General features: G+C 37.6%; 1 pseudogene; it reads left to right on the top strand.

Annotated features, from left to right (window-relative positions):
• Positions 1–265: 265 nt before the first annotated feature.
• The window catches only part of LOC132296468 (uncharacterized), a 114,887-nt pseudogene continuing 89,290 nt past the window's right edge, over positions 266–25,862 (top strand).

The raw sequence follows: 25,862 nt of genomic DNA, 5'->3' as shown, positions 1-25,862 counted from the left end.
TAATTGGTCTCTTCCCTTTGAGATCATGTGTGATGCATCCGACTATGCATTAGGGGCGGTTTTGGGCCAACGTGTGGATAAACTTCCGTATGTCATTTATTATGCTAGAAAAACTCTCTGCGATGCCCAATTGAACTACACCACCACTGAAAAAGAATTGCTAGCTGTGGTGTACGCCTTGGATAAATTTCGCTCTTATCTTCTTGGCTCCAAGGTCATCGTCTTTTCAGATCATGCCGCTCTTAGGCATTTGTTAGCGAAAAAAGAGACAAAACCCCGTTTAATTCGATGGATCCTCTTACTTCAAGAGTTTGACATTGACATCCGGGACAAAAAAGGGACCGACAATGTTGTAGCCGATCATCTCTCTCGCTTACTTATTGAGAAATCTTCAGAATTCGCAGCCATCCATGATTCCTTTCCGGATGAGCAACTTCTTCAAGTTTCACATTCTACTCTTCCATGGTTTGCGGATATTGTCAATTATCTTGCGGTTGGCAAAATTCCAGCCCATTGGTCCAAACAAGAGAGGGACCGGTTTTTCTCCCAAGTCAAGCATTTCTTTTGGGAAGATCCAGAACTATTCAAGTATTGCCCGGACCAAATCATCCGGCGATGTATTCCTGAAACTGAGGCCACAAGCATTTTAAATTTTTGCCATACTCTTGCTTGTGGAGGCCATTTCAGTGCCAAAAAGACCGCTAACAAAGTCCTTCAAAGCGGATTCTTTTGGCCTACCTTGTTCCGGGATGCATACAATTTTTGCAAATCGTGTGAACGATGTCAAAAACTTGGATCCATGTCCCGAAGAGACATGATGCCCCTCACCAACATTTTAATTGTTGAAATTTTTGATGTGTGGGGGATTGACTTCATGGGACCATTTCCATCTTCTTATGGCTATGAGTACATCCTTGTAGCGGTGGATTATGTGTCTAAATGGGTTGAAGCGGAGGCTACCAAAACCGATGATCATAAAGTCGTGATCCATTTCATTCAGTCTCACATCTTTAGTCGTTTTGGTACGCCCCGAGCAATCATTAGTGATGGCGGATCTCATTTCCGAAATCGTTATCTAAAATCCGTCCTTGCTAAGTATTCCGTCATTCATAAGGTTGCTACACCTTACCACCCTCAAACGAGTGGTCAAGTAGAGATTTCTAACCGGGAGATTAAGCACATTTTGGAAAAAACGGTTAGACCAGACCGCAAAGATTGGTCAGTAAGGCTAAACGATGCGCTTTGGGCTTACCGGACAGCTTATAAGACACCCATTGGCATGTCACCATATCGACTTGTCTTTGGCAAAGCATGTCATCTCCCGGTAGAATTAGAGCACCGTGCTTATTGGGCCATAAAAAGGTTCAATTTTGATCTCAAACAAGCCGGCTCTAATCGTGCGTTGCAATTAAATGAACTTGAGGAATTGCGTAATGACGTGTATGAAAGCGCAAAAATTTACAAGGCAAAGACTAAAGCTTTTCATGACAAACACATCGTCAAGAAGTCTTTCGCCCCGGGACAAAAGGTCTGGCTTTTCAATTTCCGCTTGAAACTCTTTCACGGTAAACTCCGGTCAAGATGGGATGGTCCATACATTGTCACTACCGTCTTTCCTCATGGAGCAATCGAACTTTATGATCCTGCAAGTGGATCACTCTTTAAGGTAAATGGCCAACGGCTTAAGCCTTGCATTGACGGCACAATCCTAACCCGAAAAGTAGAGGAAGTCCTCTTGACGGATCCAATTTATGAGGATTAGTGCCTGCTCTAGCTTTGTCTAGCTATCGACATTAAATTTAGCAACTCAAGGGAAGAAATTCTTTCAATTTCCAAGCTTCCTTCTCTTTGCAATTGCTCGTGCCTTGCAAATTTTCTGGGAAACAGTGTAGAAATGCCAAAATTTAACTTTCTCTGGAACTATCTTAGGTTGTGTTCCACATTTTTAGACTGGCTTCTTAGACCTTCTCAACTCTTGTTTTCATTCCCGGAAGTTTCCGGCTCTATCAGGCAAGTTTCTCGGACTTCCGACATGGCACTCACATGCATAGCCTCTCATCTTCAATGCATGTTGAAATGTTCTTAAACTCATCCATGCATTGTGTGAAGTGCAAAGTTTGAAATTTTTTCCAATTTGATCAATGCATTAGCAAGATGCTGCAAAGTTTGACAAATTATCCATCCATGCATTGGATTGGAATAGTGTGCCAAGTTTCAAATTTTCCATGCATGGCTTGAATTTAGGACTGACATGCAAATTTTCAAAAATTCTCTATGCTTGAAATATTCATTTTTGAGAATTCCATCCATTTTGCATCATGTTGCAATGTTTTAAGCTTCAAATTTTTTTTTTTTTTGAAAAATTCCATCCATTTTGCATCATGTTGCAATGTATCAAGCTTGGAAAGTTTTCCATTGACATATAAAAAAAAAAAAAAAAACAAAATTTTTTTTTTTTATTATTATTATTATTTTTTTTCTTTTTCGTTCATGTCAACTTATTATTTTTATTATTGTTAATAATAAGAATAATAACGCAAAATTTTTAAGATTCCAGTTCAAAGTTTTCTTGCATGCCTTGCATTCATGCATCATGATACCTGCATTCAGCTCTCAGTGCATGCATTGCCTTCATGCATGCATGCAAATTCCATGTAGCAATTCTTACATGCCTTAACACCCTGCATGCATCGGACTTAATGTTACATGGCATGCCACTGTCGTCATTTGCTCACTGGCATGCTCACTGTCCCTCCATGGTTCAATGGTTTCAAGAATCAGCTTCATCCTCATGCCCAAGCCCCGATTACTCAAGCTCACCCTCTGCTCTCATTTCAGTCCCACCAGCCGAGCCCACTGCCTTATTTTCGAGCACTCTCACTCCCTCTTCCAAGTGCTCGACCTCCCCATACCAACCACCCGAGCCTACTGTCTCCATGTCGAGCACTCGACCTCCCCCTTGCGAGTGCTCGAAGCCCCTCAACCCAACACCTCCACTTTGAAGCAAACCCACTGCCTTCAATTCGAGTGCTCGTCGGCTCATTTTGAGCACTCGAATCTGCTTCCTCACTCCTCATAAACCCATCAACCATCTCATCAACCACTCCATGCACCAACCCTCCATCACCTCGCACACACAGAACCATGCACCCATGCATGCATCAACTTAACCCTCAACTCCTATCTCTCTCCTCAACTCAACTCAACCATCCCTCATCCCTCCTCAACCATCCACCACCCAACCATCTTCACCATTCACTGAACCACCAACCTTACCACCTTTCTTCCTCCTCTCAACCAACACAACCCATCCCCAAGACATGCATGCATGCAACTTCAGCATCAAACCCCACCATGAAACCAGCCACCAACAAACCTCTCTCTCTCGGCAACTTCGAGCTCCATCAACCATCTCTCTCACAACCAAACCCAACCTCACCACCAAAATCCTCTCTCTCCAACAGCATCACCACCATGCTCACAACAACCCCCTCTCGGCATCTCTGCAGACCAACTTCCACAACCCACCACCTCATGCATGCCTCCTTGCCCAGCCACCTCACCACCATCATCAAACCCTGCAACCCTCATGCATCCACACTCCATGCTTGCCCCCAACAACTAACCAACCCCCACTTCACACACCACCACCTCTCATGCCACAGCAAACCTCACTGCCAAGACTTCGAGCACTCGAAGTCCCATTTCGAGTGCTCGAAGTGTAGAGCACCATGCTCCATCCTCAGCCGAGGCCACTGCCCCAATTTCGAGCACTCGAAGACACCCTTCGAGTGCTCGAACCAAGCTTCCCTCTCTCTTTTAAAACCACACAACCTCTCTCTCTTGACCCAAGCTCCCTTCTCTCCTTTTAACCCCCAGCCCTCCTCTATTTCACCCACACCAACTCACCCAAACCTCACCTCTCTCTCTCTCTAAACCCTCACCACCTCCATCAACCATCACCACATTTCCTCTCTCATCCATACTCTCTCCAAACCCCCTCACCCCCACCTCTCCTCACCTCCCCCCACAACCACCACCTTTCTCTCCCCCATGCAATTCACCCTACTCACCTACCTATCCCTCATCCACAACCACCAGCCCATCATCTCCCCTCCCTCTTCCTACCATTCTTCTTACTCTAGGATAGAGTGTAATTCAGGTCAGTCTCTTCTTCCTTTGTTTTTCCTGCCTTTGTTCATTCATTATGATTTTACAAGGAGGATGGGCTTGCAATGTTGGTGTTTTGTTGTGTTGATGGTTTGTTGATACTAGCTCTATGCTAGAGCTTCGTTGCTTGTAAAATTTTTTGGGTTTGCTCCTCCATCCCACTCACTTTCACCTTCTCCTTTTTGTGGTGCACGCCAGGTGCTCGCTGAAAGTCCTCAACCAAGTCCACCTCTCTAAATGTCTCGTGCCGGTTCTTCTCGCCCTCCTCGACCCTCTTCGGGTGCCCGTGCTGTCAATCGTGAGCGACCACATGATCCTTGGGATCGCAAACACCTTAACTACGAACTCTCATTTCTGCTCATGGATGCCTTTGACATTCTACCCACTACTTCGTGGGATGTCACCGAATTGACTAACCGACGTCTGTAGCATATTTGCGCACCCCTTGCCAGGGTTGCCTACCCCCGTGTAGTGCGCCTCTTCTATCAGAATCTCCAATGCCCTGAAGAGCCACCTATTTCTCTCACTACATCCATTGATGGCACCACCTATGCTTTCACTATGACTGACATCATTCAGGTTTCTGGTTGCCCCATTGAGTGCCCCGATGACATTGTCAATCGTGAGAATCTCCCTTTATATGAGGAGCCGGATACATTAACTGTGGAGCAGATTGCCGCTGCCATTTGCACTGTTGACGATCCTACTAGGCCCCGGTCTTTTATCCGAAAAACCAATCTTCCGGAACGCCTGTGGTTCATTGACACTGTCTTCAAGCACAATGTCTGCCCTTTGGTGCATAGCACCGAGCGTCGGGGCCTCCTTTTGCAAGCCTTATATGCCATGGACCAAGGCCAATGGTTCTCCATCCCAGAGCTCATTTGGACCACATTTATGAAGTTTTGGCATGATGCTCATAATGCACGGGTTCCGCGAGTTGAAAATCGGAAATTGCCTTTGCCTTTTTTCATCACTCGGCTCCTTCAGCATAAGGGTTTCATTGTTCCTCCCCATGAACCAAAAGGCGAAAAGATTAAAATTTTTACCCAGCGCCGGTGGATCAATGTTCTTAGCCATTCTAGTACCCCTCAGCCTACTGCCCCCCTGTTCATCCACGCTCCACCTCCTCCTCCTTCTGAGGATGCTTCCACCGCAGCAACCGCTGCAAGGGTAGATCCTCCGGTCGACTCTCACCAAGACCAGGCTTTCATCCGGGCTAGCTTTGCCGGTATTCATGAGCGACTGGATCGTTTTGAGAATTCTTTGTCCGCGTACACTCGGACTCTGTGTGAGACTTCTTCACGTGCTGAAGAAGATCGTCGTCTTGCTGCTGAAGATCGTCGTGTCGCCACTGAGGAACGTCGTTTGGCCTCCGCTGAACGGCGTAAGACTCAATCTCTCCTCCATTCCATCCTCGCCCGTTTACCCTCTGGACCGTAGCTTGTTGCGAGTGTTGGACCTTCTCTTTTTGTTTCATATGTACCTATTTCTCTTGTATCTTCTGTTTTCCTTTTGAACTATAAGAATTTGCTATGTATAGGTTGCTCTAGTAGACATGATCCCTGTACAGCTCTTTTTGTAATCATGTAAACTTATTTTGCAATGCAAATTCTTTCTGTTCTGTTAACTTTCGGTACATTCTTTTTCTATATTTATGCTTGTGCTATTAATGCTGTTTGTGGTTGTTTCTTTTTGTTCTTCATGATGCTCTCCAGGTTGCGCAGTCCAATTCAAGTTTGGGGGTTGTTATCTCAAGATGCCGTTTCTTCCCCCTGGGTATTGTCGTTCCTTTTTATACTCGTTGTCTTTTTTTTGTCTCTAACTTACATCCATGTCCCACATTGAGGACACTGTGTAGTTTAAGTTTGGGGGTGCATCAAAGCATTCTTGGCATAGTTTCGGTATCATATTTTTGTAAAGCAATGATAGTGTAACTTGGAACTTGTCAGAGACAAAGCATATGTTTAATACCTTGTGTATAGAAGCAATTGAGAAATTTTTGAAAATAAAGAAATTCGAATTTGAAGTGATCATGCAAATACAATGTAGTTTGTATAAATGCCTCAATTAGATTCTTGCTGGATTTACACTCTTATAAGCTTCACAATGCACAGATGCACATTGGAAACTTAACTGTGAGGCATGCAACTTGATTGACCTTGACCTTGGCCTAGTTAATCTGATTTGATGAACCTGATAGATGGATACCTTTGGCATGTTTCTATTAAAAAAAAAAAAAATAAAAAATAAAAAAAATAAAAATAAATAAATTTGACCAGTTGACGTTCGTAGCCTTTCTAACTCGAGCTATTCAGCCCTAGGAGTGTCTCTACACTTAGCACCCTAAAGCCGTCTAGTTTGGGAGTTGTTGGCCTAACGCTTGCTACAAGGGTTGGTTAGAAAGCTTAAGGGACTTAAACATTACACGGTCATTCAAAAAAAAAAAAATTGTAATAAACATGGTTCGTTGGAGTTCGTAGCCTTTCCAACTTGAGCTATTAAACCCTAGGAGTGTCTCTACACTTAACACCCTAAAGCCGTCTGGTTTGGGAGTTGTTGGCCTAACAGTTGCTACATAGGTTGGTTAGAAAGCTTAAGGGACTTCAGCATTGCACAACCATTCTATGTGTCGCTTATGAGTTGAAATAAATTGTCAACAAGCAACAAAAGTTGTCTTGTAAATAAAATCATGCCTTAGGGACCTCATTTAAAGGGGAATTCAATGATTTGAAAACTTGTGCTGTGGAATTGGAAAAGAAAGTAAAAGCCGCATGTTAAGAATCCAATTCACTTTCACTGGAGTTTGAGTTATTTCCATTTAAGAGATGAAAATTGAATTATTTATATGGACTATGATGTTGATGCATGCATGTTGAAATGGTTGTTCCCAATTTTTGTATCAATGCTTCATATATGCAAGGTAGTCTTCCCAATGATCCCGTCTCCAGCTCCTTATTTGTTTCAAGTTGTATTTGAGCTATGTTTATGTTTATCTTTGCCATGGTGAATATTTTTGTAATTGTATTCCCATGTTTTCATTCCATTGAGCTTTGCATTTTGGTTTTGCTAAGGGACTAGCAAAATGTAAGTTTGGGGGTGTGATAAGCGCTGAATACTGTATATTCAAGCGCCCTAAATTACATTAACAAAGTCCAGTTATTAATTATTTTATGTGGATTAACTCCATTTGCATGTTTTTATGCATTTTCAGGTTAAAGTGCAAAAAGGAAGCAAAAATGATGCCTTGTGGAATTTTGAACAAAAAGGATGCCATTTCTGAATTTCTGGCAGCAGTGATCCTAACTTTTGTCGCCATTTTCGACCTAGCAAACTCAAGAACTGGACTTCCATCATAACATGAAAGATTTAGATCTCTGAATCAGCTTTCTAAATCTTCAAGCAGTTCATCATTCGGAGTTCGGAGCAGAGAGTTATGATCTTCGTAACAGAGGTACGCAGAACTGCCTGGCAGCACTGAAGTACTGCCTTTCTCCCCATTTTCGACCAACCAGACTTGAGAATTGGGTCTGCATCAAAACATGAAGTTTTTAAAGGACTGAATCAGCTCTCCAAATCTTTAAACAGATCATCATTCGGAGTTTGGGGAACAAAGTTATAGCAGTTTTACCAAAGTAGGTCAGCGCTGAGCAAGAAGAGCATGTTGCACATTGCACTAATTTAGAGTGCTCGAGACCACTTTTTGAGTGCTCAAAAATCAGGCAGATTGCACTCGGAAATGGCTCAATTTCAGCCACTTGCACATTGGTTTCCTCAATGCCATCTTCCTTATTTTTGAAGTGGTTGGAGGTGTTCCTTGGAGGAGAGAGGGGGTTTTGTTGGAGAATAAAAAGCTACCAAAGGCCACACACTTCCTATCCTACATTTTTTCTACAAAATTAGAGGAGAGAGAAGAGAGCAAAAGAGGTGTGTTCTTCAAGCTCCAAGAAGGTTGCACGAAAATGGCCATGAAGATGGAGCTTCTTCCTTCTTCTAGCTTAGCAATGGGTAACTAACTCTTTCTCTAGGGAGGTGATGAAGTCCCTCCCTTGTAAGCATGTCCTAGGGTAGTCTATATTGGGGGATTGCAATGTATATTTATGGTCTTTTTCATAGCTAAGAGCACTTCATTTGGTGTAATGAATGTTTATATAAGTATGGATGATTTCTTCAAGCTCATCATCTTATGTTAAGTGATGTCTTGTATTAATCTTTTTGCTTGAGTTTACATGGTGAGAATGGAAACAAGGTTATGAAATGATTTAATGGCATGTTGATAGGTGACTTTGATAGACCATTGCTTAGGAAATCCTTTGATGGTGTATGCTTAATCTCTAGCTCCATGTGCTTCATCATTTTGTCAAGAATTTGATAGTCTTTCATTTAAGTAAACGTGTATAAGCTACACCTTAGTTAGGTAGTCTCAACATGTTTACCCTTTTGATGGATTATACTTGTTTGAGACCTAATGTACCTCTTGATTACTTACATGGCAACTATGTGTTGCTATGTAGTTTTTGACCATCATATGTTGTTTTTCCCCTAATTTAGGTCTAATCTAGCATGTGTATAGGGATGGAGGCGGATTCACTTCCTTAGTTTTCTTTGCTCATCTTTCATCTCTTAAATTCTTGCAAGTTTTTCATTAATGCATATTTCAATTCATAGTATAAGTGACAAACCAACAAAACTCTATATACCCCCTCATCATTCTAAAAGTAGTCTAGACTCTTAGGTTGCCATAGACTAGCGCAGTCCCAGTGGTTCGACTTACCCGACCAATAGCCCTATTTTACAATGATTCGTGCTATTGCGAAGGTTGATGTATAATTGACCAACCGATCAACAACAGCTAGAGTGTTATCAAGCTCGACTTTCTAAAGCGTTCAATAAGAGAGTTCGACCTCGGTCATTTCAAGGAAAACAAATTTGTATCCAAATGGGATGGACCGTATGTTGTTTGCGAAGTTTATTCTAACGGCGCATATCTCATTATTGATGAAGACGGAGTAAGAGTGGGGCCCATTAATGGCAAATTCCTGAAGCGCTACTACCCATGAAGGCAATGCTCCTGATCGTACGAGCTTAAACTGCACTATGCTCCTGGCCTACATGAGTTAAAACTGTGATTGCAAAAAAAAAAAAAAAAAAAAAAATTCTTTATAAACTCCTGGCCCGCAAGAGTATAAACTGTGAACGGTGAAACAAATAAATAATGATAACATCTTTGTAAATAAAATGGAGATAATAAATTATTTGTTTTATTGCTAAAATTCAAAGTTACAACTTTGTTTTTGAAAAAAAAAATGATGATCAATACTAAAATTCCATAGCGATAATTTCATCACAGTCTTGCCATAATATCTCTTCCAGTTGCTTCACTACTTCAAGATCGCGATTTGAGATAACGTTAGCTTCTTCTATTGATTTTAGATCTTCCCAAAGTTTAGTGATGGCTTCCTTCTTTTGAGATAACTGTGCATCCGTTGTCGATATGAGGACTTTAAGCCCTTGAGTCTCTTCCCTGGCTTCCTGCAATTCTTTCACTAATCTCGCTTCTTTAAATTCTGCTTCACTCAAACTAGATTGAAGTGGTTCTATACGCTTAGCACCATCATCTTCTATAGACCTAGCGTTGGTGAGCTGTGCATCAATACTGGCCAATCGTTGGGATTGAGAGTCTGAAGTCATCATACAGGCATATGAAGAAGATGTAGCAATATAATTGGCCGCATTATTGGTATATGAGTCAATTCACCTCTTCAAAGCTGAATGGTCTCCAGGGAGTTTTGCGAGTCCTTCATAAAGTGTTTGAAGTTTAGGTGCTCGAGACGGTATTTTATCGGTAGGAGTATCGCGTATGATATTCTTTATGAAATCAATAAAGAATAAAGCAGCACGATGATGAACATCAAGAACGATCTCTTCCGCATTGAAAATTGACATTTCAGAAGGGGCAACACGATGCAAGGGTGGACCCTGTTCTCTTAAAATCAAAGAAGAGATAACTACATGATCTTTACCAATATTTTCAACCACCTCCATAGCTTGACTAGTCACTTCAGCAACCCCCAAAACATCCGAGTGTTGACTAACTCTGCTTCTTTGTAGTGAAATCTCTGTACCTTTTCCTATCGCAGTGGCCAACTCTAAGGCAGACGGTCCATAAATAGATTCTTCACTACATGTTGGGTTAGCAACAATGACGACATCTTCCCCAAGAAATCCCTTGCTGTCTTTTCTCTATTAAAAAAAATAATAATAAATAATGGTAATTTGCAGTACAAAATATATATATATATATATATAAAATAACAGTTACCTGTATAGGTTGTGAACTGCTAGGTACCTCAGTAAAAAATTGATCAAGAGAAGTGGCAAAACATTCCTGTACTGAATCAAGTCTCACTTTGTCGGTGACATGCTTCCAGTTACGATCCTCATCATAAGCTTGCACATCCTTATCTAACTCCATTGACAACTGACGACGGCTACGGTTATTGATTAGTGGTGGGACATCTTCTGCTGTTTGGTGATGGCTACTAGATCCTCCAACAACGTCACAATCATTATGAGATTTGATGGTTAACTTTGGCACTGGCTTAGATGGGAGATTTGACTTCAGCCCCTTAATAAAAACCTTCCTGATTTTAGTTGGTTTCTCTGGTGGGGAAATCGCGTGTTTAGATTGCTTTGAGGTAGTTTCTTTCTGTGTAAATGGATCAATATATACGCTGGACCACCATTTAGCATATGCTCTGGTAACTGAGGATTTTTAGTGGCTTAAGGTTGAAGGAAGCAACGCATCACAACCAGAAGAATAATGAACGGATGAGTTCCAATGCTTTAAAAATTCCTCTAAGGTGCAAGTACGAAAGTCATTTTTTAATTTTCCAGGATTATCTTGATGATACCCAAATTGTCAGCTAAATTTGTGTGGACTATACGGCTCAATGATAAAACGGTCATTTTGGCGCAATGTCAAATAACATGATCGAAGATTGATTAGGGTGTCAAAGTCAGCCTTTGTCATCTTGCCATTATCTACAATAAGTCACTCTTTTGAAGATCTTTTAGCCATTCGAGTTAAGTTTATTCCTTTATATGATCTGAATAAATTTTGGGCTTCAAAATGGTCAAAGTATCTTGCTCCTCCTTCGCCTGCATATAATGTCATTCTAGGCCAATAGTTGGTATTAGGAATGGTGAAATTAGTTCTGAAATATTCACTCAACCATCCGAATACATAGTGAATAGGAAATATCGCAGAGCAGCTTCCAGGATCTGGTGAGGAAACAATCTCGTTCAAGCCTCTGTAAATACTGGCCAGAACCGGGATGGAAAGACAAATGTTGCAGCCATCTGCTAACATGCTGGCGACCTTAAAAGTCCCAGGACGAATTATGTTGCCAGGGTGTGCAGGTAAGGCAAATTTGCAGAGCCAACATGCTAAAAAAGCAGCTAGATAAGTGGTGTCTCTCGATGTTTCATCTACACCAAGGTTGATAAATACTTCTTTCTCTTTGGTGGACATCGACCGGACAGGAAGGATCACACTAGACGGATTTTGAGTCCTCATAGGGCGGTGAACTTTATTTTTTGTTGATTTCTTTGAAGGTTTGGCATGTCTTGATGCACCTTTAAACCAGAAATTAATCCATTCAGATATCTTCACATTCTGATCTCCTTTATACTTCTTGGTAAGTCTGTGGAAGGCCAAAAATAGGTGTTGACAACTCAAAAGGATAGAATTTTTGTTGTTGCCAACTCTTGATAGTTCATCTGCACAAGGAATAACTTCATCATAAATTGTTCCTTGGTGAGGGAGACCACCTAGCATATATAGATCTCGAAGAGAAATTGATGAACAATGAAGTGTATTAGTGGCTGGGCACCAACATTCAAGGAATGCTTTGAATACATCTTCATGACAATCATAGGAAAATAGGGAGGCGAATAATGCACCATATAGTTGTTGTTTTGATAGAAAGTCGTGGAAACGCGCCAAGACATCTTCTAACCACTCCCAATATAGTTCGGTGTATAGCAATTCAGCAGGAAGTTTATAGGGAATACTCCATGATATTTCCTTCGCCTGAACATTAAGACCCAATAGTGAAAACTGGTTTGCTTCAACAACTCTCTCATGAAGTGAAGAATTTATATCAAGGCTTTAGAGACAATAGATTCTTCATTAATCTGATCAAGACGAAAGTCGGTGAGTTCGCATGTGGCCATGCATGTCCAATGAGATGAACAATGTTTATTGTTAGAATCAGGCACTTGAATAGCATTGCGACCAAAAAGTGAGTCATATACACTTAATGTCGTTCCTTGGACTCATTGACTATTTTTGCTCTCTAAGATAGTCAGCTTTTGCTTTGCGAAACACTTGAACACCACCATGATGGATACCAAAGCTTAAATCGTTGCTGTCTAGAAGGAGGATTCAATTTCTGCTACGGTTGACACAAATCAAGTTGTTATACCCAATCAAGCCCTGCAAAGAAAAAAAGGGGGTTAGAAAAAAAAAAAAAAAAAAAAAAAAAGGGAAAGAAAAAAAAAAAAAAGGACAGAAGTGTCAATTGAAAAAAAAAAAATAAATAAAAACTGTGGATCATTCATGCTCTGGACATCTTGTTGGCTTATCAATAAAACACATCTTGATATCATCAAGAAGTATGGAGCTAGCAAACATAATTTCGTAAGGAAGCATTTATCAAGGAAAAAAAAATTCAGACCATGTCCAAAACCTTAAGGAGGCATTTAAACTTCCTGGGTCTTTTTCTTACACTAGGACTCTTGGATGAATAAAAAGATCTATCAATTGACCATGCACTGGTTGACACAAAATCAAAGCTAGAAGGAAAATCTTACCGCTGGTGCTCGACGGTCAACTTCAATGCGTACGGATTGGAACCTTTCAAAAACAAAATTAACTGGTGAATTCAAGGCTATGCCAAACCCAATGACACGGGTTGTATATATAGCAAATAAATTGCCTCATATGTGCAACAGGATTAGCAGGTTCAATTCAAGTTGGAAAAATAAAACAAAAGAAGCGTGAAAAAAAAAAAAACCAAAAAAAAGGAAAGAAAAAAAAAAGAGAAGGAAGCTTGAAAAAAAAGAGTGTAAAAAAAAAAAAAAAAAGAGAAAGATGAGTGAAAAGGAAAAAAATTTAGTGAAAAAAAAAAAAAAAAAAAAAAAAAAAAAACGAAAGAAAAAGAAAAAATTTCATAAAAAGAAGGAAAAATTAAAAGGAAAGAAAATTAAAAGGAAGAAAACAAAAAGAAGGAAAAAAAGATAACGTGGAAAAAAAAAAAATCTAGCGTGAAAAAAAAAAAGAAAAAAAAAAGAAAAGAAAAGAAAAGAAAAGAAAGAAAGAAAGAAAGAAAGAAAGAAAGAGGAAAGTTTGATACTTCAAGTCCCATTTGAAAAAAGAGATAAATCCTATCAAACTTGGGACTTGAAGTGGGGGCAATTTGTAGACACTAAAATTTAGTGGGCTTTGGTTTTAACGAATGGACCCATTAAATATAGGCCTAATGTTTAAATAAATTATTTAATTTACCGGGCTTGGTCCACTTAAATTATTTAATTAGCCCAGCCAAGATAATTAAATGAAACGATAATTATTCCTAATAAAATATATTTTGAATAATTATCTTTAAGGATAATTATCACAATATAACCGGTTCAAATATACATATTTTGACATATAAGGCTATAAGTGGCTTTTCAAGCCAACCTTTACAAGAAATGGAAATCTTCAAGTCCACCAATCATCCAAGCATGACGAGAATTGCAACCTTGATTCTTGTACCTGAAATATGCCCCAGTATCGTAGGGGTGAGTAACATAAAGCTACTCGTAGGAAATGAGCATGCATTGACCTACGTTTTACAAGTTTGCATGATTTAATTATTGTGGTTCATTCCACCAAACGTCTACGTCAAAGGTGAGACTCAAGGAGCATCCTAACTACCTAGGATCATTTCTAGCATCAATCACCTCATTCATGCAATTTTAGCAACATATGGTCTTGCTTACACAAAGCAACAACATAGGAGCATGCTTACACAAAGCAACAACATATAGATTCTCAAGGTAATCAACTTGAAGTCTAAAATGCAACATCAACTAAATATAACAATTTAGCATAATTAGAATATTTAATACCACACATCAAGACATAGGTTCTCTAGGTTATCAACTAGAAATCTAAAAGTGTGAAATCAACTAAATATATCACTTTAGTATGGATGTACTTAACAACATCAAAATGATTCATTAAAATCATAAACATGGATGTACTTAACAACATCAAAATTGCCAATAACCAAAACCACAAGTTACAATATAAACATGATTGTTAACTTGGAATTGAATGCGAAAACAAATAATAGAAGACTTGGACATCTAAGCTCAGAATTCTGCCGAGACCTCAATGGTTATTCCGGGCACTAACCCGCAGGGAAGACCACCCTAAGTGCGCACTATCTTAATGACTTAGAGGACTCATGTCCTCGTACTAGAGCCAAACCCTAGCCATCTTAACTCAACAATGTTCCAAGATTCCAAAATTAAACCAAATAAGTTCACAACTTATACATAACTTATATAATGCATGAAAACACCTTCCATGCACAAGTAGGTCGAAACCACATAATCCATGCCTTGGAGTTTCAATTCTAAAATGACATACATAATGTCAATTACAAAGTGTGCAATTCACTGCACATGGCATCAATATATTCAATAAAGAAAACATGTTCTCATGAATATAAATATAACAACAAAGTTGTCCAATGCTCAAAACACAACAAAGTGAATATATAACAAGTTCAAGTCTATGATTTGAATATAGAAACAACTTCTAAAATACCAATAGGTCCATGGAGCCATTAGATATAATTTAATTAAACAAAATAATTAAATTCTCTAGATTTCAAATCTATTCCAAATAACTTCAATTTTATCTATGTTAAACAACATAGCATGCTCATTACATATATCAAGTCAAAAGTACAAAATGAGCATGATACCTTCATATAGAATTTAATTAATTCAATTTTAACTAAATCTCTAGATTTCAAAAGTCATTCAAATGATCCCAAATTAATATATAACAAGCACCAAATCATAGTTATACCATATCTCAAATCTAAAATGGGATACAAGCAAAACACAATTTACTAGAATTTAAATCAAATTAAATCCATTTAATCTCTAGATTTGAAAACTCATCTAAATCATCTCAAATTAACATATGTCAAAGATCAACTCATAGCCATGCCATTTACCAAGTCTAAAATGATTTATATGCAAGATATGATAAATCACTAATTTCTCAAGTTAGAAAAAGACATGCATACAACTTATATAAACATCACAAACATGCAAGATAACAAATATATAACCCTATAACATCCCCTACCTCACTAGAGAAGTGTCTCTCTAGAATCCAAGGCAAAATTAACACAAAATGGCAAACCCTTCTAGGGTTATGAAGAGGAAGATGAGAGGAACAAAATGTATTCCCAAGTTCAAGCTTGGAAATAAATGGAAGGCTCTCAAAAAATAAGGTCAAAGCTTAAGGCTTTAGGCTCCATCCATGGAGGCTAGGTTTTCTTTACAAGAGAGGGAGGAAATGAAAAATGATGAAGATGAAATGTGAGTGGAGGGAATAGAGATCCTCCACTCACTATGTGCTTTTACACTACCTCTCACACACACACTAATGCAAGATCAAATTGTGAGCCTACACTTGTCACAAATCCAAGGTTCCATCCTAGGCTAAATCTCAAGCCTACACTTGTCAACCATCCAAGCCAACAAGTACACCAATCCTAGGCCAACAAGTGGTTAAATCTCCACCCTCCACATGTCCTCATCCAAGGCCTCAAAGTGTTTCCACACACATGTCAACAAGTGAACCAATGAGAGCATGACACTTGTCACACTTTCCGTAAATTGCAAAAAGGTCCTTTTTGAAAATATCTTCCAAATTAAATTGCAAAATGGTCCTTAAGATGAAAAATAATTACTTTACAGTAATTACACAAAAACCCCAAAAGTTTAGAAAATTACAAAAAGGTCTTGCATCTATACGCTTTACAAGAAAAGTAAGCACTTCGCATACTTTTCTACAAAAGTGAAAATACACTTAGCATGGAATTTAAATATCGTGGATGCATGCAAAATCGGAATCAAATCCGAACATGAAAAGTGAGGTAATGCCAACAAAGTGACAACCGAGAAAAAGACGAAAAGTGAACAGTGTCACAAAAGTGAAAATGTGAAAATGACTCGATTCTCAAAGGAAGTCGTCAATCCATGGAAAAGAGTCTCAGAAACCATTCCCGAGTACTCAAGATGACACTAAGTGACGAGAAACCGAACTCAGAAAGGAAAAGATTAACGGAAAAAAAATATCCGTGAAAATCCAAGAAAATGAAAGGAATGAAAATAACCGGGTCATTACACTATATGTATATATACTTGTATAGTGAGAAGTTTTATGTAAGGAAGCATTATATGTACACTTGTACACTCACAAGGCAACAAGCTTCCAGAGGGAAGGTTCTCACCTGGGTTATAGGAGGACATATATACATTTAGGTATATTTATTGTACAAAGAGATGGAGAAAGCTGAGAGTAATAAACTTGATGCTGAAGTATATAATGAACTTGATGCTGAAGTATATAATGAACTTGATGCTGAAGTATATATAGGGGTTAACAAAGAGAGAAAAATAGAGAAGGAAAATTGGGAAAAGAGGCTCAAAGAGGTAGGTTTTCCCTCTCTTAACCATTTTTAAAATTTGATTTATTTTGTTAAAAATTTAGAAAAAAAAATGCTGCTATTGTTTCATATCCTTGGACTATGGTTTGAATTGTCGAATACTTTGTCAAAGGGTGAAATGAGCTGAAAACTTGTTGGGTTTGGAAATTTATATTTGTGCTGAAGATTGAACTGAACAGTATGGGTTTAGGGCTGAATTTATCATACTTTTGACTTGTTAATTGGCTTTAAAATTTTGAGATACTATAGTACACTGAGTAGGAGTTTACAGAGTTTTATTTTACTTAAATTGGTTGAGAATTGAATTTGTTATGGATTTTTGAGTATATTATGTTGTGAAAAACTATTTTCAAACTAAATTTTGGCTACTATTATATTTAAAACTGTACCGATTGTTCATGTGCTTGTTTTAATAAAATATTGGTATCAAATTACAGTAGGTTAGCTTTCAAACGGCTTTGGATTCATGTAATTTGGATTAATATGCTATTTTTGGTGAATTTTAAAAGAAAACATGTTTCTGCAAAAAATTGTACATAAGTCCTGGGATGACATTATTTTTAATGAATTTTAATACATATCTATGGTTGGATTTTTTATTGCAAAATTTTGTGAATGGAAGCTAACATAGTGATGCTTTTCCAGAAATTTTGTTTTTTTAATATATATGAGATTTTTGGTTCTTAATGAATTTTGAAATGAATTGTGTTTCGAAGAAGACAGCTTGAGTTTGAGAAACTCTGAATGTGAACACTGATTTCTTCTTTGAAATGGGACTTGGAATACAGGTTCAAAATTTCTTAACTACTTGTTTTTTACTATTTAATATAATAACTTCATTCACTAGCTATTTAGGTTTCCTAATTTGTAATATTGTTTGAATTACTACTTAGGAAATAAGTGGAAAAAATAAAGAAAATCGTTCCAAGAATGAGGTTCCACATTATTCTGGATCAATGTCCTTCGTCAGACGCTACGATGCTTATGTGCGTAATATATGAAACAATAATTATAAATTTTTATTTTATATTCTACGTTCTAAACCATATATTTGTCTAATAGTCACTATTACTATGTATTGCAGGTCAAACTCAAAGAAAGGTGAGCCAAGAAGATGAGGACGGTGAAAGGGATGAGGATCCTGCTATTCGTTTGTAGAAAGACACACATTTTAAGGAACAAGGTGGATGGGCACACGAGAAAGCTAAGAGAAATTTTGTAAGTTAACTATAAGCTAGCATGTTGGATTATAAAATTTGGATGTCATAATATTTTTGCGGTTTATAGGGGGTCACATGCCTTTAAGTGACCATTTTTGTGGTTTTTAGGGGGTCACATGCCTTTAAGTAACCATTCTTGATTTTTTTTGCACAAATGGAGGTAGGGAATTGTTGTGGATGAAGTGTGGTTTTCATTCATTGCATTTTATGTTTAGAAAATAAATAAATATAATGGGAATAATTTGTTGAAATGTTAGGGCCATGTGACAAAGAGAGTACTTGGTACATTCTGCTCATATTTTATATTTTACTGAAAGGTGCTCAAAATTCTCTCCTTGTCATCCTTGAGATATAAAAATAAAAAAAGCCAAATATACAAATAATAAGATAGTGATCAAATAAATCATCAACCTCCAATATACTTGTTAATGTTAGAAGTAATTAACAATCACTTGTGAGGCCGCAAGCTTTTCCTTAGGACAGTCTAGTTATAAAATGCCATTATAGAGTTCCAACAAATTAAAAAAAGGAATTGTAGAATGATTCTTTTTTTTATTTTTTATTTTTATTATTATTATTTTTTTGTGTTAGAGCTCTGTTGCTGAGATTTCTCTGTTTGGCTCAATGCTGCCAAACTCACTTTCTAGTCTCTAGGGCTGCAAAATTTCGAACTTGGCTTTATTAGTAGCCTCTGTCATTTCATGCCTCTGAATGAAGATATGAAACCACACATCCTCTAAAGACAAGGTTAGACACTTGAACCTGACATGGCATTAAACTTACTGGGGTTGTCAATTTAATAGAAAGAGTTTGGAATCATCCTAATAGGTTAGAGGCGAGTAAAGAAAGTTTAAATCCCAGATTAATAATTAATATATAAATAAATATTTTTCATTAGCTATCATTTTTCCGGCTTCCCTAAGGTTGGAACTTTTTCATAGAGAGATGGAAGAGTTGTAGATGCAGAATTGTGGATCTGATAGTTGTTCTTTTTTCTTAGATCTGATAGTTGTTTGCTGATTTTATTTATTTTTGCTTGCTAGTGGGTCTCTACATTCTGCTTGAGGTTGGGCTGGGTTTAAATCTGTTTGAAGTTGAGATCGGGCTTGGACATTCTGGTTGAAGGTTGGACTGGGTTGGGCTTGGGTTGAAAGGGAAGAGCCTGGGTTAAATCTAAACCTCGTCCAAGAACTTGGGTTAAGTCTGAATCCACTTGAGACACCCAATTTGTGATGTATACACTATACAGCTGCCTTGAACAGACTTAGGTTAATCTTTTGTGTAGGGAAAAAAAATGAAAAGAAAAAAAAAAGTGTTAAAAATGTGCTTTTCTATAACAAATACTTTAGCAACAGATGTGTTCAGAATTTTCCTTTTCGATAATGTAGTTGAATTATATAAAAAGTTTATGGCATTAGAATAAAAACAGATTTGTTTGATCTGGCTGTGGACTTGTCTAACAGATTGGGTTGTTATGAACTAATCGCTAAATTTCATATTTTTGTTCTTTTTGACATAAAATAGCTTTCAGATAATACGCTTTCCCGCAAATTATTTTTAAGATATAAACATAGAACTTATATTTGTATTACATATATATATATATATAATATCAAGGGTATCATTGTTTGATGCAATCTTACTTGTGTTTTGACTTACAAGTGTGAAGAGCAGTCACTTTAAACAATATGACTAACTTGGCTTGGGTATAGTTGAGGAGTTGTTCATTCATTGAAATATGTTATCTTCCTTTGATTGCCTGGCATGCAGGGAAGAGTCTTTAATTCTGGTGTGGTTACAGGTAGGAAACCTAACTTTACTGCTGTCCAACCATCCTTTATATGTTCAACCAAAAATGGGATGGCATCTGGCCTAGGTTATGGACCATGCCATGCCATGTGCCCTCTAATTCATTCTCCCCAGAAAATACCATATTGAAAAGTTGTTGTCATGCCTCTCTTCTGCATGCATTTACATAAGAATTTATCAGCATATTTATCTTTTTCTGCATGATCTTTACATATAGATAAAAAATTTCTCATGGATCTTATGCTTCTGCTGTTGTTGCTGTTACTAACCATATACTATTTATTAGTTTAGTGTAATTAGTTGTTATGTATTTCGACAAGGTAAAAAAAAAAAAAAGAAGAAAAACTTGTTAGGTATTCTAGTCAAATGAACAATTCTAGCAAAATGATATGGAATCTTGAAAAAGTATAATTGAAGCAGATTTAGTGAAAACTGGCTATAACTTTTACTATTTTGGCCAGTTTAGAACTTTGGGTTTAGGATGGATCAAATTTATATTGTATTTTGTGTATTATTACATGGTTAAAGTCCTTTTAGATGCTCCATAGAAGTTGAATTATTTTGTGTATTTTCTTTTTATCGTCTTGTAGGACGGGACATCCCACTACATGAAAGGGGTTAATTCTTCTGCTGTGCTACATTGTAATCGGAGCTTGCTTTTTCGTTTCCAAAACACCACTGAGTAAGTTTAAAATCCAAATCTAACTCCGGTCAACCATTATCAACTAAAAGTCTTACTTTAATTGATCTTGAATATATATATATATATATATATATATATATATATATATTCCAGATAATGCAAATGACTTACATTCTGGAGTTAGATCATCAACTGAAGGAATCCTTAGAGTCTGATAAGTAAGTTAATAATCCTTTGATTCCTTTCAAATGCTATATCTACACAAATATATGTATATATATAACTTTGAGCTATGTTAATGCAAGCTTTGGGCAGGGTACTATCAAGTGAGGATCGATGTTCTACAGATTGAATGCATTTGTTATTCTTTCATTTTGGATTGGCCTTTCCTGCCCATTCATCATTCTGCTGTATGTTGCTTTGTTTATAAAGAGTCTCATACCTTCAAAGCTTGAGATGGATGCTACACAGAGTGAGTTGGTACCATTGAAGGTTGTGTGAAGAGTGGCCATAGTGGGCTACAACAGATATAAATGGTCATATATATGTGTATAGGTTTGTCTATGTTTTAGTTAATTGGGCTTCATTTCCTCTGGGTGGTGGCAAATGGGATTTTTCCTGTTCTCAAAGTGGAATAATCAATGAATAATAGCTCCTATTGTTTGATTTTGCAATGAATTACAGTGATTGTTGTTTTGAAGCAAATGCAAGTGTAGTATTTATTTCATTGGCCACAATCTGCGAATTTAGAAAGAACAAACATATCAAACTAAATTATACAACTTATATATTTATATATTAATTATATATCACTTTAATTTATACATGTATACAAGAATTATAATTTAAAAATAATATATTAGGGACGGTCTGACTGTCCCTAATACAATAATTGTAATTTAAAAATACAATAAATATAATTTAATACAATTATTTAAAAATAATGTATTAGGGATGGTCTGACCATCCCTAATACTGTAGATAGACTATCCCTAATACTGTAGGTATTGGGGACAGTGCTTCAAACTGTCCCTAATTCGTACCTTATTAGTGACAGTCTAGATCGTCCCTAAAAAGGTTTAGGGACGGTGTTATTTGGGACAGTTTGGACTGTCCCTAAAGGTCAAAAGTATTTGTTACGGTCAACTTTGACCGTCCCTAAAGCTCTTTTGGCACGCTATTTTTAGTCACGGACCAATTTGACTTTTAGGGACGGATTCCGGGCTTTAGGGACAGTTTGGACTGTCCCTAAAACCCTAATTTCTTGTAGTGTGTGTCTCATCATTCTCAGTATTTATATTAGGTGTGTCCACAGGGGGTATATCCGATGTGCCAACCATTTCGTCTAACACTATTTGGCTACTAGGTCTGTGGTTCATAATATAATCCTCCTCCAGGTAAACAGCATGAGTGCTGACAATAACCTTGTTATCCCTGGGATCATAAAATAATCCACCTCTAGTGCCCTTAGGATGGCCAACAAATAAGCATACATCTGATTTTGCTTCCAACTTATCTGTCTGTATCTTACGCACGTGTGCTGGACACCCCCATATATGCATGTGATTTAAACTAGGTTTATGTCCAAACCACAGCTCATATGGCGTTCCTGAAACAAACTTGGATGGAACACAGTTCAAAATGTACATCGCTGATTCTAAGGCTAATCCCCAAAATGATAGAGGTAATGAAGCAAAATTCATCATAGATCTAACCATGTTAAGCAAAGTTCTGTTTCTCCTTTCTGCCACTCCATTCTGTTGGGGGCAGTCAGGTACAGATAACTGGTGCTGTGACGACCCTGGTTTTTAGGCCAGCGTGTCCTGTGATGAACCGTAAGGATGATCCGATAACGGATCAGAATGCGAAAGCGAAAACAGAAAACAAGACTCTAACAAGTCAAAGTGACCTTCCATGAAGTCGTGGAACTCAACAAGAACTGATGCGGAAGCAAAAGATCGAAAATAGGATAAATAAGCCCCCAGGGGCAAAATAGTCATTTCTAAAAACTGTAGATTCGGGTGCCACCGAGCACACCGCTGGAAGGACAACGAAAAACTAACCAAGATGGACTCAAGAATCGCATGATTCGGAGTCCGGACGAAGGAGAAATGGCATGACGAAGAAAAACGAGCACTGAAAGCAAAAAGGGTAAACTGGTAATTATCCAGGAAGAACCGAGTACAACCGAGCACACCATTGGAAAGACAGCGAAAAATTAGTCAAGTTCAAAAAAAAAATTCACTTGAATCGGAGTCCGGACGAAGGAGAAAAGCCCAAAAGAAGAATTGACGTCGCAGCGGCACGACGAGGGGCCTTGGCGCACACGGTGCCCATGCGCGGGCCCATCGGCATGCATGCCGGCGCCCAAAGACATGGTTGGTGGCAGCCCTTGGCTGCTGCTACATTTTTTTTGATCTGCCCAGAACTGAGGCTTGAAACGGAGGTCAAGACGAGTTTTTCTGGAAAAACACGAAGAAGAAACCCCCCCTAAAATCGAGTTTTCTACCCGACATAGCAGAAGGAATCGAAAAAAACTCATTGTGAAATCCCCAAAATGCCCCTAGATCAGAACTGAACAAGAGGGTTATAAAGCTACTAAATGAAAACTGGAAGCTGAAACTTCACGAGGGATTTCCGGTACCAAGACGACATTTTCTGGAAAAACACGAAGAAGAAACCCTACCTAAAATCATATTTTCTATTCAACCATGTAAAAAGAAGAAAACAAAATTGATGTGAAAGGTCCATAATGCCCCTAGATCAGAATATGCAAAAAAAATGCGAAATGAATTCACAAGAGGCTCAAAACACAAACGATAAGGTTTTGCCCAGAAACGACCGTGTACGCAAACGTAACTTACCTATTTAGACGCGCTACAATGGTCCATAACTTAAAAATATAGCCGATGCAAAATCCGACCCCCCAACGGGCAAAAGGCGAAAATGGACTTGGAATGGAAAACATGGAATCCAAAAATGCAAAATGGGATCAAATGACCGTTTGGCCCTTGGCCACACTTCAAACATGATTAATAAGGCCCTATGAAAGAATGAAAATGGAATTCCCACACCCGATGCAACCATGGTGAAGCAATGAGTTGCGATTTTTAAAGGTTTTCATAATATTTCATGAAGTTAAAAAGTTGTATAGAATACAATACACATGTCATTGGCCTCCGGCCTCATCTCATACATGTCAAATACATTGAAAAGAGTGCACTTATGTACACATTACATACATGGAATCAAATATACATATTTTGACATATAAGTCTACAAAATGACATTTCATGCAAACATTTGCATGAAATGGAAACTTGAAAGCTACACGACATCCAAGGAATGGTAGGCTTCACGAACCAAGTCTTCATACCTAAAATATACCCCAGTATCGTAGGGGTGAGTAACATAAAGCTACTCGTAGGAGATGAGCATGCATCGACCTAGCATTTTACAAATTTAACACCTTAAGGTGAAACATGTTAAAGGGGCTCATGCCACCTAACGTCTATGTCCAAGTGAGACTCGGGGAGCATCCTAAGCTACCTTAGAGTCTAAGCAACAAGAATCATGATATACATACGTGTATGAAATGAATCATGGTTGGGATAATCCAAAAAAAACACGACAAGAAGAATGCTTGAGCATAGATTAACATGAATTATATTTTCAATACAATTGAACTAGGTCTAGAGTAATCCATACAACATGACAAAAGCATATTTGAATATAAGTTAACAAGAATCACATTATCCATGCAATTCAATAACAAAAGAGCACGTTATACAATGCAACAAGGTTTAAGTTCTCTAAGCCATCAACTTAGAATCTAAAGCACAAAATAACAGTAATGGTTCATGCCACCTAACGTCTATGTTATAAATGAATCAATAGGATCAATCCTAAGCTTTATTAGAACGTTAAAACACGATTTTCAATATCGATGCAATTTAACCAACATTGGAACTTCCAATACAACGCATAAAGCATAATTTCGCAAAGTTAACATCCTGTAACTTAAAACGGAACGACAAATAAGAAACAACAAGTTACAACATCATCTAGTTATCAACTTGAAAATGAAATGCGAAATTAAACAAAGTGGATACTCGGACGTCATGCCGGATCAGACCGATAACATAGTTACTTTAGGGTTACTAGCCCATGGGTAACCTCCCTATGTGCGCACTAGACTATATATAGAGGGACTATCCCCCGTACTAGAACCACATCCTAGCCATAGTCAAACAACGACATCCGCAAGTTTCCAAAATTAACAAGTTGTGCAACAACGCATATATCAACAGGAATATGCAAGATAATCAACTATCTACTAAGCACAACCAAATTTGGAAACCTATACAATACATGCTCTAAATCCACAACTAATATGACATGATGAATGTCGAATCTTCAGTGTGCGATTCGTTACACGCTATGCATGAAAGATGTTAAATACAAAGTGTGCAAATCATTACACAATGCAACAATATATTCAATAAGGAAAACATATTCTCATGAATACAAGCATAGCAACTATGTTATCCAATGTTCAAAACATAACCAAATGAATATACAACAAGTCTAAGTCCATGATTTGAATATAGAAACCACTTCTAAAACACAACTAGATCATGGAGCAAATTGATAGAATTTAAATAGATAAATACAATTAAATTCTCTAGATTTCCGATTCAATTTCAATTAACCTCAATTTAACACATGTTAAAGGACATGGCAAGGTCATTACCTATATCCATTCTAAAACTTAATTAGGTTGTTTGAACAACAAAGTAGAACTTTAATTAAATCATGCTAATTTAAATCCCAAGGTTCTAAAACAACTTTAAATAATCCCAAATTAATATATACTAGTAAACAAGTCATGGCCAATACAAATATCAAGTTAAAACCTTAATTAAGCTAATGGGACCACAAAATAGATTTTAATTAATTCTTTTAATTAAAATCTCTAGATTTTCAAACTTAACCAAATGCTCTCAATTTAACATATCTTAGAGAATATGCCAAGGACTAATGTAATATCACATTACAAGTTTATTTCATTCAATTTAAGACCATGTGACTTAACCTTTCACTAAAGTTAAATATAAATTAAAAGTTGCAATTCTCATGCAATTAATCCCAATTTAATATATGTGAACAACCACACCAAAGCTTAATTTTCTAGCATGCCATAATTCAATTCCAAGT

This window comes from Cornus florida, unplaced genomic scaffold (assembly GCF_030987335.1).
Source record: "Cornus florida cultivar Cherokee Brave unplaced genomic scaffold, ASM3098733v1 CherokeeBrave_3.0.0_Hap2_Chr02, whole genome shotgun sequence".
NCBI lineage: Eukaryota > Viridiplantae > Streptophyta > Magnoliopsida > Cornales > Cornaceae > Cornus > Cornus florida.
Note: the sequence above shows the minus strand (reverse complement) of the source record. Positions and strands in the feature narration are given on the sequence as shown.